This window comes from Carettochelys insculpta, chromosome 5 (genome assembly GCF_033958435.1).
Source record: "Carettochelys insculpta isolate YL-2023 chromosome 5, ASM3395843v1, whole genome shotgun sequence".
NCBI lineage: Eukaryota > Metazoa > Chordata > Testudines > Carettochelyidae > Carettochelys > Carettochelys insculpta.
The window spans coordinates 117,848,112-117,862,752 of NC_134141.1; the positions used below are offsets into that span (position 1 = coordinate 117,848,112).

A 14,641-nucleotide genomic window follows, 5' to 3' on the forward strand; every position below is an offset into this window, starting at 1 on the left:
GTCAGCATTACAAATGTGTTTTGGTGACAGTAAATCTACAGAATGCGGTACTTCTGTCAGCGGCATTCCGCCATTCTCCTAGGAGGCAGAACACCTTTCTCAACAGAATTTGTTTATATAAACCTAGTGTACATGCTCAGTGCAGGGGACACACTCCGTCGACAGACAGGGCTTCTGGGACACTGGGCAGCACTTTGTGCCGTGCTTCCAGTTGGCTGTTGTGTTGAGAGAGTGGCTGGGCAGTCTGGCCATTCTCTGTCAACAGAATGGATTGACAAAGTGATCCACGTTAGTGTGTAGCCACAATGTGTCAGCAGAAGTTTTATCGGAAGAGATCTTCTGACAGTAACTTCTGTTGACAGATTGCTGTAGTGTAGACATAGCCTGAGATGACTGAGTACTATACAACTCAATGCATTACTTCTTTTGCAGGTCATACGTTGTAAGTGTTTTACTTATGTTCCCGCTACTAATCTGTGATTTATTGTAGTTTTCCAGTATTGCTTCTCCAGTTTTTCAGTACATCTCGAAACAAGTTTCACACCAACCTGTGTATCTTTCTAATCACTAATTTGTGTGTCTACATGTTAAAGATAACATCACTGAATGGACCCAATTGCACCAATACCCATGTTAAACATACACTGCTATGTATTTCTTGTAATGGGGAACTTTATATCACCCTTGCTCATGAATGATATTTTGCCATCTGCTCAGAAGGATCACAAACAATTCTGACAATAATTAATTTTCCATTAATTATTTTTTTATTTCTGCACAGTGTGTTCTTTTTATTCTAGCTCGTTAACAAATTTGGCGTCGAGACCCCTTCACCCTTGCCATCTCTTCAAGTACAAGGTTCCATTCTTCATTAGGTTATTTTAAAATCTGCAAAGGACTGGTTCCCAGATGTGGCTACGTACAGACAGTAATTGCACTTTGTGATCGCTTCCAGCAGCCCCAAATGCTTTCCAACAAATTCCCATAAGGCAGGCATGTTTTGTGCTGCAAATCAGGGAGAACATTGTAAAATGATAATGTGTTGCACACTGCAGAATTTACAAGAATTATGGACTTTATAACTGAAGTAATTGGAATTAGGCCCTACCTTACAGGTCAAGAAAGTGACAAAGAAATGGAACTTTTGCAAATTGATCCATTGGCTTGATGTTTAGAATGCTTGCATACTTGTTCCATGGATGCTAGTCACTTTTGTAAGTTAGAGATGTTAATACATTGTGTACATATTGTTTTCTCTCCTGTGTATGGCAATCTTCCATATTGAATTTGGTTGCACAGTTAGACTCTGCATATTCTTTTGTCATCATTAATGCCACTCTTACCTGGCTTACAGATTATTTAAGACCTATCAGAATGTAAAATCAAAGGTCAAATATCCTGCTGATATTCACAGGCACTTCTTAATTGTTTTCAGTGGAGATATACCTACAGCACCAAGAGTGAATTTAGATCTATATTTTTATGCTAAATGTAAGTTTTAGAGGTAAATTTTGCACACCTATGGGCTCCCCCCCATCCCATTTTACAGACAAATCCTGAATGCTTTGTGGTGGAATTCATGTCTCTGCAGAAGGTTAGCAAAATCACCACTGAAATCCCCCAAATGGCCATGAGCCTCTAGGCAGTGCTCTGGGCACTGTAACTGTTTTAAAAACCCATAGTATAAAAATAATTTTAAAATCTATAATTGAACAGACTGTCCCTCCTGCTCTCATGTTCATCTGCCTCTGGACACAGTAACAAACCTCCTTAACTATCTGTATGTCCCTCAGCCTCACTCCTGGCCCAACTTCCTGGAGTTTAAAAATTACAGGCCACATTTTCAGAATGGCTCCCATTCTGATTTCTAAGTGAAGTGACCACATTCACAAGAGTCTTCCTCTACACTCAGCCATGCCCACTGAGAACAGCCCCAGAAAAAAAAAAAAAAAAAGCTGGGCCCTAAATGCTCTGAGGAATCTGACCACATGAGTCAGATTGTGGCTTTTAATCCATTCCCCATGCTGGAGGCAGTTTGAGTAGTGCTGCTACAGTGCGATCCCCTTGAGAATTCTGGCTGATTCTGCTAAAATTACTGCTGGGACAGCAGGGTTTCAACATATACAGTGAATCTTGGATTTCACTAGCTCGGCAGCTGTAGGAAAGGAAAACTCAGAACTGATGCAATTTCAACCACTACAAACCTTTCTCAGCTGCCTGGCCTTTTGTTTTCAGTGTGGAATTCAGGAGAGATCATTCTCGTTGAAGGTTCCTAGATCAGAATAATAGATTATAAAGCCAGAAGAGGCCGTTGTGATTTGCTAGTCTGACCTCCTACATAACAGGAAACTCTGCTCTGTTTGATTCACAGCAAGGATGTGTACCTGACTGTTCTACAGGCCAGATCACTCCTCTGACCTTTAGGCAACACCTACACCCAATGTAGCAAACTTGTTGAAACCTTATTCACTAATAATAGAACACATAGAGGCTGGGATCTTTTCAGAAATGGTTTCTAGAAATTAGGGTTTACATGTGGACATCTAAAGCCACATTCTGGCACCTGAATAAATATGATTTTCGAAACTGCTCAGCGTCTTGTGGGAACTTTTGTCTGGCCCCCAGCTCTTAGCCAATTTCCTCCTATGTTAAGATGGGGCAACATTCTCAGCCCCCTGCAAAGTTGTAGCAAAGGGAATATACTATTTAGGAACCTAATTCTCCAATCCTCACTCACAGGAACATTCCTTACTCAAATGAGTAAACTACAATGGGATTACACATGACAAGGGCAGCAAGATAGGACCCAAATCAAGAATTTGTCTATAATATGTCTTAGCTAAATTTCTTTATCTTAGGTATTTAAATTGCCCTTGGTACAGCTACTTCTACACTCCCCCCACTTTCGAAAGGGGCATGCAAATATGGCCAATCAAAAATGCAAATGAGGCACTGTTTTGCATATCCAGCACCTCATTTGCATAATGCTGACCTCTCACCATTCTGGAAGTGCAGTTTTTGAAAGCCAAAACAGCCATATAGAGGTGGTTCTTTTGAAAGGAAGCCCACTCTCCTTTTGAAAGCACCCTTTTTCCTAATTTTTTTCGGGAAGAAGGGTGCTTTGTAAAAGAGGGTTTCCTTTTGAAGGAACTCCACCTATATGGCTGATTTGGCTTTCAAAAACAGCACCCATGGAACAGTGAGTGGCTGTCATTGTGCAAATGAGGCACTCAATATGCAAATCAACACCTTGCTTACATCTTGATTGGCTGCATTTGCATGCCCCTTTCTAAGTGTAGATGTGGCCTACCATAGTAACTGACTATAGTCTCTCTTTCTTTCCCCTCCCAACACAGTTTGGACAAGAAATTCCAGTTTGGGTCCAAGAAACCTTCCCAATGCAGGTTTAATCAAAAGTAACCATTTCCTTTGAAATGTTTCCTTTTCTTATTGACATTTTCCAAAGAAATTGTTTTGTCCAGATAGCTCCATAATAATATTTCCAAGGACCAAAATCTACAATCCTTATCAACGGTGAATAGCACATACTCACAAACATTGTCTGACTCAGTGCAGTGGGATTACGCAACTGGTGTAAGAAGTACTCATTGTATATGGGTTGCAGAATCTGATCTTGCTAAATACAGATATCATGTTCTAAAGGTATCAACCCTCTGGTATGGCTTTGTGATCTGAAAGGAAGAAACGACAAACTAGCCTCTAGCTCTGGTGTCTTGTCCTCTTTCCTGACTGTTTCTCTAGAACACTGCAAAATATGTTCTTCAATAAAAATACTGCTGCTGTCCCCGTGAGGGAAGGACCATAGAAAGAGGCAGCTGTAGGCCAGGCCCAGCAGGGAAGGGAAACAGAGGACAAAATGCCAGCTGCCAAGCTAAATGCTGATCTCTGCAACAAGGATGCCACGGTCTGCGATTTATTGGGAAAATCCCAAATGCAACAGCCATCCAATCTTGGAGTTCCTTGGACCTCCTGACTCCAAGAAGACAAGCTGGCAGCTCAAGAGGACTCAAGTGGCAGACTGCACTCTTCCAAAGAGATCAAAGTAAAGCACTAAGAGGGCACACAGAAATATTCCAATCAAACACAGGAAAAATATATGAATACATATTTTCTAAACACCAGCTATAACACTGATTAGTAATAGAAGTTCTATGGCCAGGGATCTGAACTGCCTCTTTCACTTGAAAAAATATATGGAATTTTTATGTGTTTAAACCTTCTTTCCTTTCTGATTTGAGAATTTTGGGCTACTATTTGCGCTATGTGTTCACTGATTTTCTGCTCCTTCTTTTCTCGAAGGGTGTGTCTACATTAGCAAGTACATTCGAAATTAGGATTGGAAGACCGAATTCTTTTGAAAGAAGCCATGGAGCGTCTACACTGACATGGCGCTCTTTCGAAATTAACTTCGAAAGAACTCCCCCACTCTTTCGAAGTCGGTCCTCTGCTCCCGGGATGGGAAAAGCTCCCTCTTTTGAAAGAAAATTTCAAAAGAGAGCAAGTGTGGAAGCCTCCGCGGCCTGCTCTTTCGAAAGAGCGGGTCTTCCATGGCCGCGATCAGCTGGCAGGCGACAGAGCCGTTCACAGCACAAGCGGAGCTCTATGGATGCACCGTCCAGCTGCCTTTCAGCATGCAGGCTCCCAGAAGCCCTCAGGCAGGAAGCTGAGAGTGTGCAGGTAGCAGGGAGCCCACACTGGCGCTCCAACTGCTCCCAGCCATGACACACCGGGGGAAGCCACAGCCCTCCGGCACCATGGCCAGCAGCCAGGACTGCCGTCCACCCCAGGAGCCATCCAGGGACCAGGGGGAGTCCTCCCAGGAGGGGAGCCAGCCCCCCAAGTGTCCGGCCCCCTCCTGGACTGAGGACGAGCTGCAGGACCTCCTTGCCCTGTAGGAAGATGAGGAGATCCTGTAGCAGACAGGGGTCCGGTGCCGGAATGCCGCGGTGTTCGAGCGCCAGGCCATGGCCTCACTAGCTGGGGTGACCCCACTCGGATCCTGGACCAGGTGAGGTCCAAGGTCAAGGAGGTCCGGCAGGTGTACTATTGGGCTCAGGGCATGTCTGGGCAGTCAGGGGCAGCCAGCTGTCCCTACTACCGGGAACTCAACCGCTTCCTTGGGCCCTCCCTGGGACTAATGGCCCATTCCTTTCCCCTTCTGTCTCCACAGATCCAGCAGCTGGCAGCCAGACCAGCCCCGTGATGGGTTCGGGGACCCCCACCACAAACAGCGAGAGGGAGTGGCCCAGGCCTCGGACGGGACCAGCATGGGGCCATTGCCAGTCCCTCCACCAGTGCCACCAGGCTGGGGAAGAGGACGCAGGGGACTTGGCCCACACAGCCACCCTCAGGGAGCTGATGGGCATTGTGCATGAGTGGTTTGCCATGAAGCAGCAGGAATGGGACCAGGTGGCATCCAACCTGGATGCCCTCGCCCAGGCTGTGGTCGACCACCTGGCCCCTGTCACCGCTCCATCGCGGGTCATTCCCGCACCCACGGCCGCCGTCACCCCTGCACCATCCCCCACGCCTCCCTCACCCATGCATCCTCTCCTCTCCCTCCCAGTGGTTCCCCCCCCGCCCTCATCCCACAGCCCCCTGACTCCCCCACAACAGCCCCCACCCTGAAGAGGCCGACCTCAAGGCCCTGCTCCCTCCCCACCTCCCCTTGGCCAGCCTCATCCGCCTGGCCCACACCCTGCTGGTCAGGGCTGGCCAGCTGGAGGCTGAGACTCCAGTCTCCCCTTCCCCCCATGCTGAGCCCAGCACAGGTGCAGGGACCGCACTTGAGCTGTGCCTCTACCTCCCTTTGCCACCGGCCATGGCCCAGCCCTGGCGGGGCTCCCAGACATGTGGAGGAAGGGGCAGGCGATGGGGCTCCTGGCCATCGACCCCCTGGAGAGGTGAAGCCCCCCCCCCGACCCTGGCCCCTTGTTCCTTCCCCCTCCCATGTGCATAATTCTCCCTGTTCACCTCCCCGCCCTTGTAAATAGTTCTCCCCTTTCACTTCCCCCCACACATGTATATAGCCCCCCAGTTAATGAAGGGCACAGTTGTTTTAGAGTAAATGGTTTATTTTTAATGGTTTACCCCGTGTCCCCCATGCATGTGTGTTGGTGGGTGTGCGTATGTGTGCAAGATGCAGGTGGGGGGATTGTGCAGGGTGGGGGGTTACCGTGGCCCCAGCTGAAAGGCCTGGTGCAGGGCCAACCTGAAACGCACCCTGTCCTGCTGGACTTGCTGGCACAGGGCGGCAGGGGGCTGTTCATACCCGTGCCCCGCCTCAGCAGCCCACCCCTGCATATAGGGCTTGTGTTTCGCCTCCACCAGGTTATGGAGGGTGCAGCAGGCCCTGACCACCGCCAAGACTTAGGGGATGCCCACCTCCAGCCTGGTGTAGAGGCATCTAAAACGCCCCTTGAGGCGGCCGAACGCCCGCTCCACATTGTTCCCGGCGTGGTTCAGCCACTTGTTGAAAAGGTCCTGGCTCGGCTGGGTGTGCCCGGTGTATGGCCGCATCAGCCAGGTCTGCAGAGGGTAGGTTGCATCTGCCACAATGCCTGGCGACATTATGTCCCCAGTGGGGAGCTCCCACCAGCGGATGAAGGTCCCCTCGGCCATACAACATCCCAGCCCTGAGTTCCTGAAGAACCTCACATCATGGGCACGGCTGGACCAGCCCACGTAGATGTCCTGGAACCAGCCGTTGGCATTGACCAGGGCCTGCAGGACCACCGAATGGTAGCCCTTGCGATTCACTTAGGCCCCGTGGCTGTGCTCTGGGGCTTGGATGGCAATGTGGGTGCCACCCAGGGCCCTGAAGCAGTTGAGGAAGCCCAGCTCCTGGAATCCCCAGATGGCATCGTCCAGGTCCCTGACATGAACCAGCTGCCTCAGGAGCACCTTGTTGATTGCCCAGATGACCTGCAGGGCATAGTGTGGTGTGCTTGTGAGTGTGGGGTGGGGTGCAGCTTGCCCACCTGTGCTTGTGCCCATCCCTGCCCCTGTCCACGGGGTGTCCGCCCTTCTCCCAATGGTGCTCATTGCTATGCTGCCCCCTCACCCGCCACATGCAGTCTAGGTGTGAGCTGGGCATGGCTTACCTCGATGAGGATGGCCCTGATGGTGGCTGTGCCCACCCCGAACTGGTGGCTGACAGATAGGTAACTGTTTGGGGTGGCTAGCTTCCATAGGGTGATGGCTACCCTTTTGTGCAGGGGGAGCAACGGCCTCAGGTGTATGTCTCAGTGCCGGAGAAGTGGGGCGAGCCAGTGGCACAGCTCCAGGAATGTCCCCTTGGTCATCCTGAGGTTCTGCAGCCACCAGTCACCACCCCAGTCCTCCAGCACCAGCTGGTCCCACCAGTTGCTGCTTGTGGGGAAGTTCCACAGGCGGCGGATGACCTGGGGGAATGGCTGGGGACATGGCACCCAGAGGATGGCATCCAGGAGGGTGGCTAGTGTGGTGGCCACCTGGACCCAATGCAGCACGGCGGCCAGGACTGCAGCCAGGGCACTGGCCATGGCTGCAATGGTGGGGGGATGCTGCTGGGGGTCCATGGGGGCATGGGATGCCACCTCCGCTCTCTCTCTCACACGTGCTGTCTGAGGACAGGGTTGCTGGCCCTCAGAGTGTGCAGGCTGAGGTACGGGGGTGGGGTCTTTAAGGGGACAGTGGGTGGTGGCCCCGGAAGGGCTCATCAGCCATGCGACCCTGCCCGTGGTGCTTTCTGCCTCTGCTCTTTCGAAAGAGTGTCCTGGCATGTGTGGACGCTCTCTTCTGAAATTGTGCTGGAGGCCTTTTGAGAGAACGGACAGAACCTTCAGTCCCCGCTGGTGTGTGTGGATGCTCTGTTTCAAAAGACCATCTTTTGATGTTCTCTTTCAAAAGACATTCTTTCGAAACAGAACTGTAGTGTAGACGCAGCCTAAATGTTTCTGTTTATCACAGCTAGAACTGGTTGAATTTTGGGGAGAGTAAACAAAAACAAACACAGTTTCTTAAAAACTTCATTTTGGTAGGAAAATGTCAATTCTAATATGAAATGAGAAAAAAAATCAATTTTCCCATGGGAAATTTTTAAAAGGAAATTTGGTTACAAATCAGCATTTCAAAATGAAATGAAAAGGTTTGTTTCTTTTCAACTTAAAATGTTGGTTAAATTTTTTAAACACAAAATCCCAACTTATATTTTAAGTCAAAATTAAACTAAGTTTTGTTCTTTCATTATGAAATGTTGGTACTGAGGGCTTTTTTTAAAATTAATTGGAAATTTCTGACAGTGAAATAAATATTTTGTTCAAAAAATTCAAACGAAAAGAAATTTGTTCAAATTGCTTTAGTTGGAAAAATATCAGTTTTCCAACTTGTTTTAATGTAAGTTCAAAGTATTACTGTTTAAAGGGACTTATTAATATCTTTATTTTACTTCTACAGAACCAGAATGCTGAAGTCGGAGAGGTTAAGTGATTTGCCCAAGGTCACACAAGAAACTTGGGGTAGAGTTAGGGATAGAACCTAGAGGTATGGATTCATACATCTGTCCTCCGCTTCCTTCTATATTGTCCAATAGGCTGAGCCTACAAACCATTACTCACTTGATTAGTCTACAGTTATGCAAACTGCACCACTAACTTTAATAAGCCTACTCATGTAAATAACTATTGGCAGGACTGGTCCTTAGAAAACTGAGGTTTCAAAAGCAATATAATAAAAAACAAACAAGCAGTCTTGCAACACTTTAAAAACTAATAAAGTGATTTATTAGGTGAAGAGCTTCTTCACTTCTAGAAATTCTGAGTGTCTCCTACATTACTTTCCTACCTCTTCCGTTTAAATTTCAGCTTAGGTGTCCACTACAGGTTGAACCTCTCTAGTCCGGCACACTCTGGTCTGGCAACATCCGTGCTCCAGCATGATTTCGTTAACAGGATGTCCACTTATTTCATTAACAGGATGTGGCCGAGTTTCCCATAATCTGATAACATTTGTTTGCTGCCACCAGTTCTGGCTCTGAGTGTTCTGTGCTGTTATTTAGCTGTAATTTATCCCTAAATATCTTCTAAGAGCCCAGCAAGCAATGGAAGCGTTGGTAATGCTTCTAGACAGCACCGATGTTCCATGTTGAATAGTAACAGAGAGAAACCCATGCTAGTCTCTATAGTATCAAAATAAAAAAGCAGTTCAGTAGCATTTTAAAGACTACAAATAATTTATTAGGTGGTGAGTTTTCGTGGTTTGAGTTGTGGGCTGTAGGTAATGACCAGAGGTGTTCTGTTCTTGGCTTTTTGGGGACTATCTTGGAGTAGCTGGCCTCTGGGTATTCATCTGGCCCTGCCAATTTGTTTTTTTATTTCTCCTGGTGGGTAATACAGGTTTATGAATATTTGATAAAGATCTTGTTGGTTTTGGTCTCTGTCTGTAGGATCAGAGCAAATGCGATTGTACCGAAGGGGTTGACTGTTAACAATTGATCTAGTTAAAACAAAAAGCAGTCAAGTAGCACTTTAAAGACTAGCAAAATAAACTATTTTGCTAGTCTTTAAAGTGCTACTTGACTGCTTTTTGTTTTGATAGTGTATAGACTAGCACGGCTTCCTCTCTGTTACTATTCAATTGATCTAGTTTTGTGCGCAGGATGGAAGCTAGAAGCGTGGAGGTAAGTATAGCCACAGGCCCAAGGTGACAGGCCTGTTCTCTCCTGCAGACAACCTCCCAGCCTTATGAGGATTCTTAGTTACTATCACAGCCTATACCGCAGGAACACCAGTCCTGGAACTTTTCCTGGCAACAAAGCCCGTTGCCAACTTTGTCCACATATCTATTCTGGAGATACCATCACTGGACCTAACCAGGTTATTCACAGAATCACGGGCACATTCTCATGTTCCTCAACTAACATTATATGTGCCATCATGTGCCAACAATGTCCAGATGCTTTGTGTAATGGACAGACTTCAAACTCTCTTAGACAAAAAATTAATGGGCATAAAACAGACATAAAAACACTCCTGATCCACAAACTGGTCAGCCACCACTTTAATGGAGTGGGCCATTCTGTTAATGACCTGAAAGTTTGTGTCTTACTGAAGAGGAATTTTCACAACACTTTGGAAAGAGGGGCTGCTGAACTCTCCTTTATATTCAAATTCGACACATTAACACGGGGTTTGAACCAGCATGGGGATTTTTTAGGTCATTATAGGGGCTCTTTTGCATACTTGACTTAATCTAATTCTGACTCCCCCCCGACTTCTGCCCCTCTACTCTCTGATTTGCTCACCTTGATGATATTTTTCTGATTTGTCGACCTTGATTACTATTTTTGGTTCTCTGTGCCTTAAATATTGAGTCTGTTCTGGTGTGGCTATGGTCTGAACTAGTGGGTCTGTCCCACAAAAGCTCATCACCTAATAAATTATTTTGTTGGTCTTTAAAGTGCTACTGGACTGCTTTTTTGTTTTGACCTCACATGGTTCAACAAATTCAGCACTGGTCACGTCCCAAAGATGCCGGATTAGAGAGGTTCAACTTGTATTGCTAAATCTACCCATTAAACTAGGCTTCCAATCAGCAGCCCTCTGGCATTTGCAGTGTCTCTGTACATTTCCGTGTACAAGCTGCTTTAAAAAACAACTGGAACTCTTTGCAAAAGCCTCCCAGCCCTGTGCGGCTGTTGGTTTTAAAGAGGAATTTAGATGATAGCTGTGCGGTCTTTCATGATAAACCAAACCTTTGGTTGTAAGTAGAAAAACAGCCAGGCTCCTGACCTTTCTCCCAAAACAATCAATATCTACAGGCTGTCAGGCCTATTAAACTGCTTGCCAGGAGAGATACAATTTCATACACTCAGCCTACTTTTCCTGGCTCTGGAACCAAAAATTTAGAGATCATGGAAATGTCTCAGAAAAGTTCTGTGAGACAACATACTGCAGCTCTGACTCTGCCACAGCGATATCAGATGCCAACATCCAAAATAATAGCTCTGTAAACATGATCAGAATCAAAAAGAAACCACTTATCTTGCGTAAGCCAAAATCAATAGTAAATTTTTCTTAGCTCAAAGGACAAAACTATTTGTTTTGCCAGAGCAACAGCAGGCCTTTCCTGAAAATGGGCTGCCTCCATCAAAGACAGCAGCGCCTGCAGAAGCAGAATTAGCTTAACTTCTCTAGCCTCTAATCAGAGGAGGATTAAGTAGCTCTATCTGTTCAAAGTCGATAAATAGCTTCTGCTGCCTGCCATGTGGTAAGGGTTGGGGTGGGAGGGGTGTCTGTTTTAAATTTAGAAGATCCTAGCAGCCTGGGTTGGTGTCTTTCATGTGACCTTGACAGCAGCAAAATCAGGCACCAAATCTTGCCAGTTTTGATTCTTATGGGATGGGATATTCGAGTCAGTGAAGCTGTGTACCTTTTCCCCCTCTGTGCAGTCCCCTTCAGTTAAAAAGGAATAAGCCACACACCTCTACATCTCTGCCTAGCTCCACCTCTGTTTCATTGCCCAGATATGTCGCTGCTTGCACTTTGTGGCCAATCAAATTCTTCCCAGGGTTCCACCCCTCTCTGAACAGCAACTACGGGTTCAGCCTCCCTGGTCTGGCACCCTCAGGACTGAGCAGTCCCAGAACAGAAATTTTGCTGGACTGGGGGAGGTCAAATCTGCCCCCTGCTGGCCCCAGCCACTGCTCAAGGGTTCCCCTCCCTGCTGCTTTCCTTCCCTGTCTTCCCCCGCCCCCTGGCAGGCTGTCCAGCTGTCTGCTTCTGGTCCCTGCCTACCCACCCCGCAGCCACTGCTTCCCTGGGGTGCAGCTTCCTGCTTGGCCCCAGGGATGCTTTCCATGCAGCCCTGGCTTGTGGCTTCCCCAGGCTGTAGCGTCCTGCTCAGCCCCAGCAATGAGCTGCCGCTCCCCAGCCTGTGCTCCCAGTTTACCACCCCGGCCACATCTCCCTGCTGCTGCTACCAGCCCGGGCTCCCTGACTGCTACTGGTCTCCCTGCTTGCTGCCAGAACAGCTCTGGCTGCCCTGCCCTGGGCTCCTGCTGCTGGTCTAGCTGGCCCATCCTCCCAGCCCTGGGACTCTCTGGTCCTGCTGGACCAAGAGTGTTGCCAGCTGAGAGAATGACGGGGTTGGGAGTCTTAACCTGTACTGCCAGTTCCTTCTTCACAGCACTGCTGCCACCTGCTTCATTTTAGAATCCAGATCAAAATGCCCTGCCTTGCTGCCAGACTCCTTTTATGGGTTCACAATGCCCACAGACACCCAGCCTGCCTCTCTTCCTTCTACTCCTCTATCACATCTAGGAGCATGGCCATCACCTTCCCTTCAAAAAAACCTACTGCAACTGTAACAGTGTTCACCCTATCTCCAGCAGCATGAAACTTTGTCCACCTCTCGTCAGCTCCCTCGCCATTTTCAAATCTCATCTGATGTAATCACCCTTCTGTATTATTTATATGACAGTGGCAACCCAGATTGGGAGTGCAGTTTCTTGGTTGCTGTGCAAATGCACTGAAGACTTCATCATCTAAACAGACCAGATGAAGAATGGGTGAAAGGAAGTATTATTGTCTTTCTCATACTAGGTTCTAGGGCAAGGGAGGTTGTGGAATCACCATGATTGGAGGTACTTAAGAGCAAGTTAGATAAATATCTGTCACGGATGATGCCTGTCCCTGATGTGAGGGGAGGGGACTGGATTCACTGAGCCCTCGAGGTCCTTTCCAGTTCTAGTGTTTTATGATTCTACAGATGGGGAACTGTAGCCCTTCCTAGAATATAAATGCTTTCCTGAATAAGGAAGCCTATAAGCACGTACCAAAACCCCATTTAAGCCATTAGAAATTAAACCGATGGTTAAAAGTGAAACACATTCCCAGACTCAAAGCCAAGTGGCTTGCTTAATTTTGTACAGGAAGTCTATGGCAGTGACTTGAATGGAACACAGAGCTCAAATTCCTGTCAGATGCCTGAACTATAAGCTGATCTTTGCACTTTTAATTTCTCTTCCGTCTGCTTTTATGTATTATTTAACTCTACAAAGCTTTGTGTGAATATGCTTCTATGTCACCGCTTTGTTTGTTCTGTTTTAATTTCTCCAGGAAAACATGACATTCACAGGTAAGAAGGAAACCCACATGAACAATAGTGGCTATAATTGTAGAACCCTGCTCGGAATTACACAGTCTAAAATTTATAACCTAGACAATAGTTTCAGTTTAAAAATATGAATTATAACCTCACCAGGGATCATTTTTATAGCGCAAAACCTACTCTTTTGACTCTGCCATGGGTTTTTATTTAGGGATTTAGACAAGGAAATCTTAAATAAATGCAGCTGGTGCAAGCCACAAGTAGGACTGGATTATAAATGACAAAATTAGCCAGATAGATACTCCCTAAGGTCCATTCCAGACAGCAGTTGTAATCATTGTAATAAAGGTATGGCGCACGGGAGTACTGGAAAGAAAGAAACAGACCCGTATTTTATTTTTTTTGTCTTGGTGTCAGGACATAGTTGAAGGTTTTAAAAGGTTCATACCTCTGTCACGTGGCAGGAGGTCAGTATCAGGTAGCTTCAGTGGATATTGTTTTCTGAAAATCCAACATAGATGAAATATAATATCAATTAGTGCTGTTCAGAAGTTCTCACCATATTTTTTCCACACAAGATTAAGTTTTCGTGTCCACTTTCTGTGTTTTGATTTTTCATTCAAAAATCCCGTACCCCAAAGCCAAAATATTTTGATTCAGATATCCTGCTTCAGTACCTCCTGGGTGTTTTCTGTTTCCTCATATCTCCTTTGTCCTCTGTAGGCTGAGTTACCCACCCAGTCAGATGCTGGAGCATGGCCAGGGAATCACATGATATAGCCAGCTAGCCTCATTAGGGGTTATTTTGAAATAAATATCCTAGCATCTATGCGTTTCAACTGCTATTTTGAAATGAGTTTGAAATAGCGCTTGGCTTATTTTGAAATAGGTAAACCTCATTGCACAAGAAATAGTGCCTATTGTGAAATAAGGTACTATGTTAATACAGGGAAAAAGTGCTATTTTAGAATAGGCATTATGTGTGCAGATAATCTAGTTCGAAATAGCTAAATGCTATTACAAAATGCATTTTTGTGTGTAGCAGCATTATTCCATAATAGCTATTCTGGAATAGCTATTTCAGAATAAGGCTGTTGTGTAGACATACCTTATGACTGCAACATGAAGGGTGCCTGACTGGGAAGCCTGGCCCATATGGGAGAACAGGACCTTAAGGGTTCTGAACTACAACCATCTTAAAGCGCTACAGCACACTTCTGAATGGGAACAGGTTCGTTCTGGGCTAAAAAAAGTGTTTTCTTTGCAAAAATCCACACTTTCCAGAGAAAGAAGTCCCATTTTCTTATTAGCAATACTGTCAGACAAAAACCACCACAGATTAACTGCCAGGCAGTAAAACCCCCCAGACTGAGACATCTATTAGAGGTGTCCATGTGGACAAAAGCTCCTGAATGAGATGCCTGTTCTGCCTTTTACTGGACACAGCGGTAACTATTAATCCTGAACTTCAGTGCTTGCCCATATGGTCATTCTGCTCATTTCATCAGGCATGTGGCTGTGGGCTATTGCC

At 46.5% G+C, this 14,641-nt stretch overlaps 1 long non-coding RNA gene across 1 annotated transcript; it reads right to left on the reverse strand.

Annotated features, from left to right (window-relative positions):
• Nucleotides 1–774: 774 nt before the first annotated feature.
• On the reverse strand, nucleotides 775–13,837 carry LOC142013256 (uncharacterized). The gene is made up of 4 exons (XR_012645592.1): nucleotides 13,788–13,837; nucleotides 13,559–13,611; nucleotides 2,205–2,272; nucleotides 775–1,005 (listed from the first exon to the last, which is right to left on the reverse strand). It is a non-coding gene; the product is annotated as an uncharacterized LOC142013256 (long non-coding RNA).
• Nucleotides 13,838–14,641: the final 804 nt, after the last annotated feature.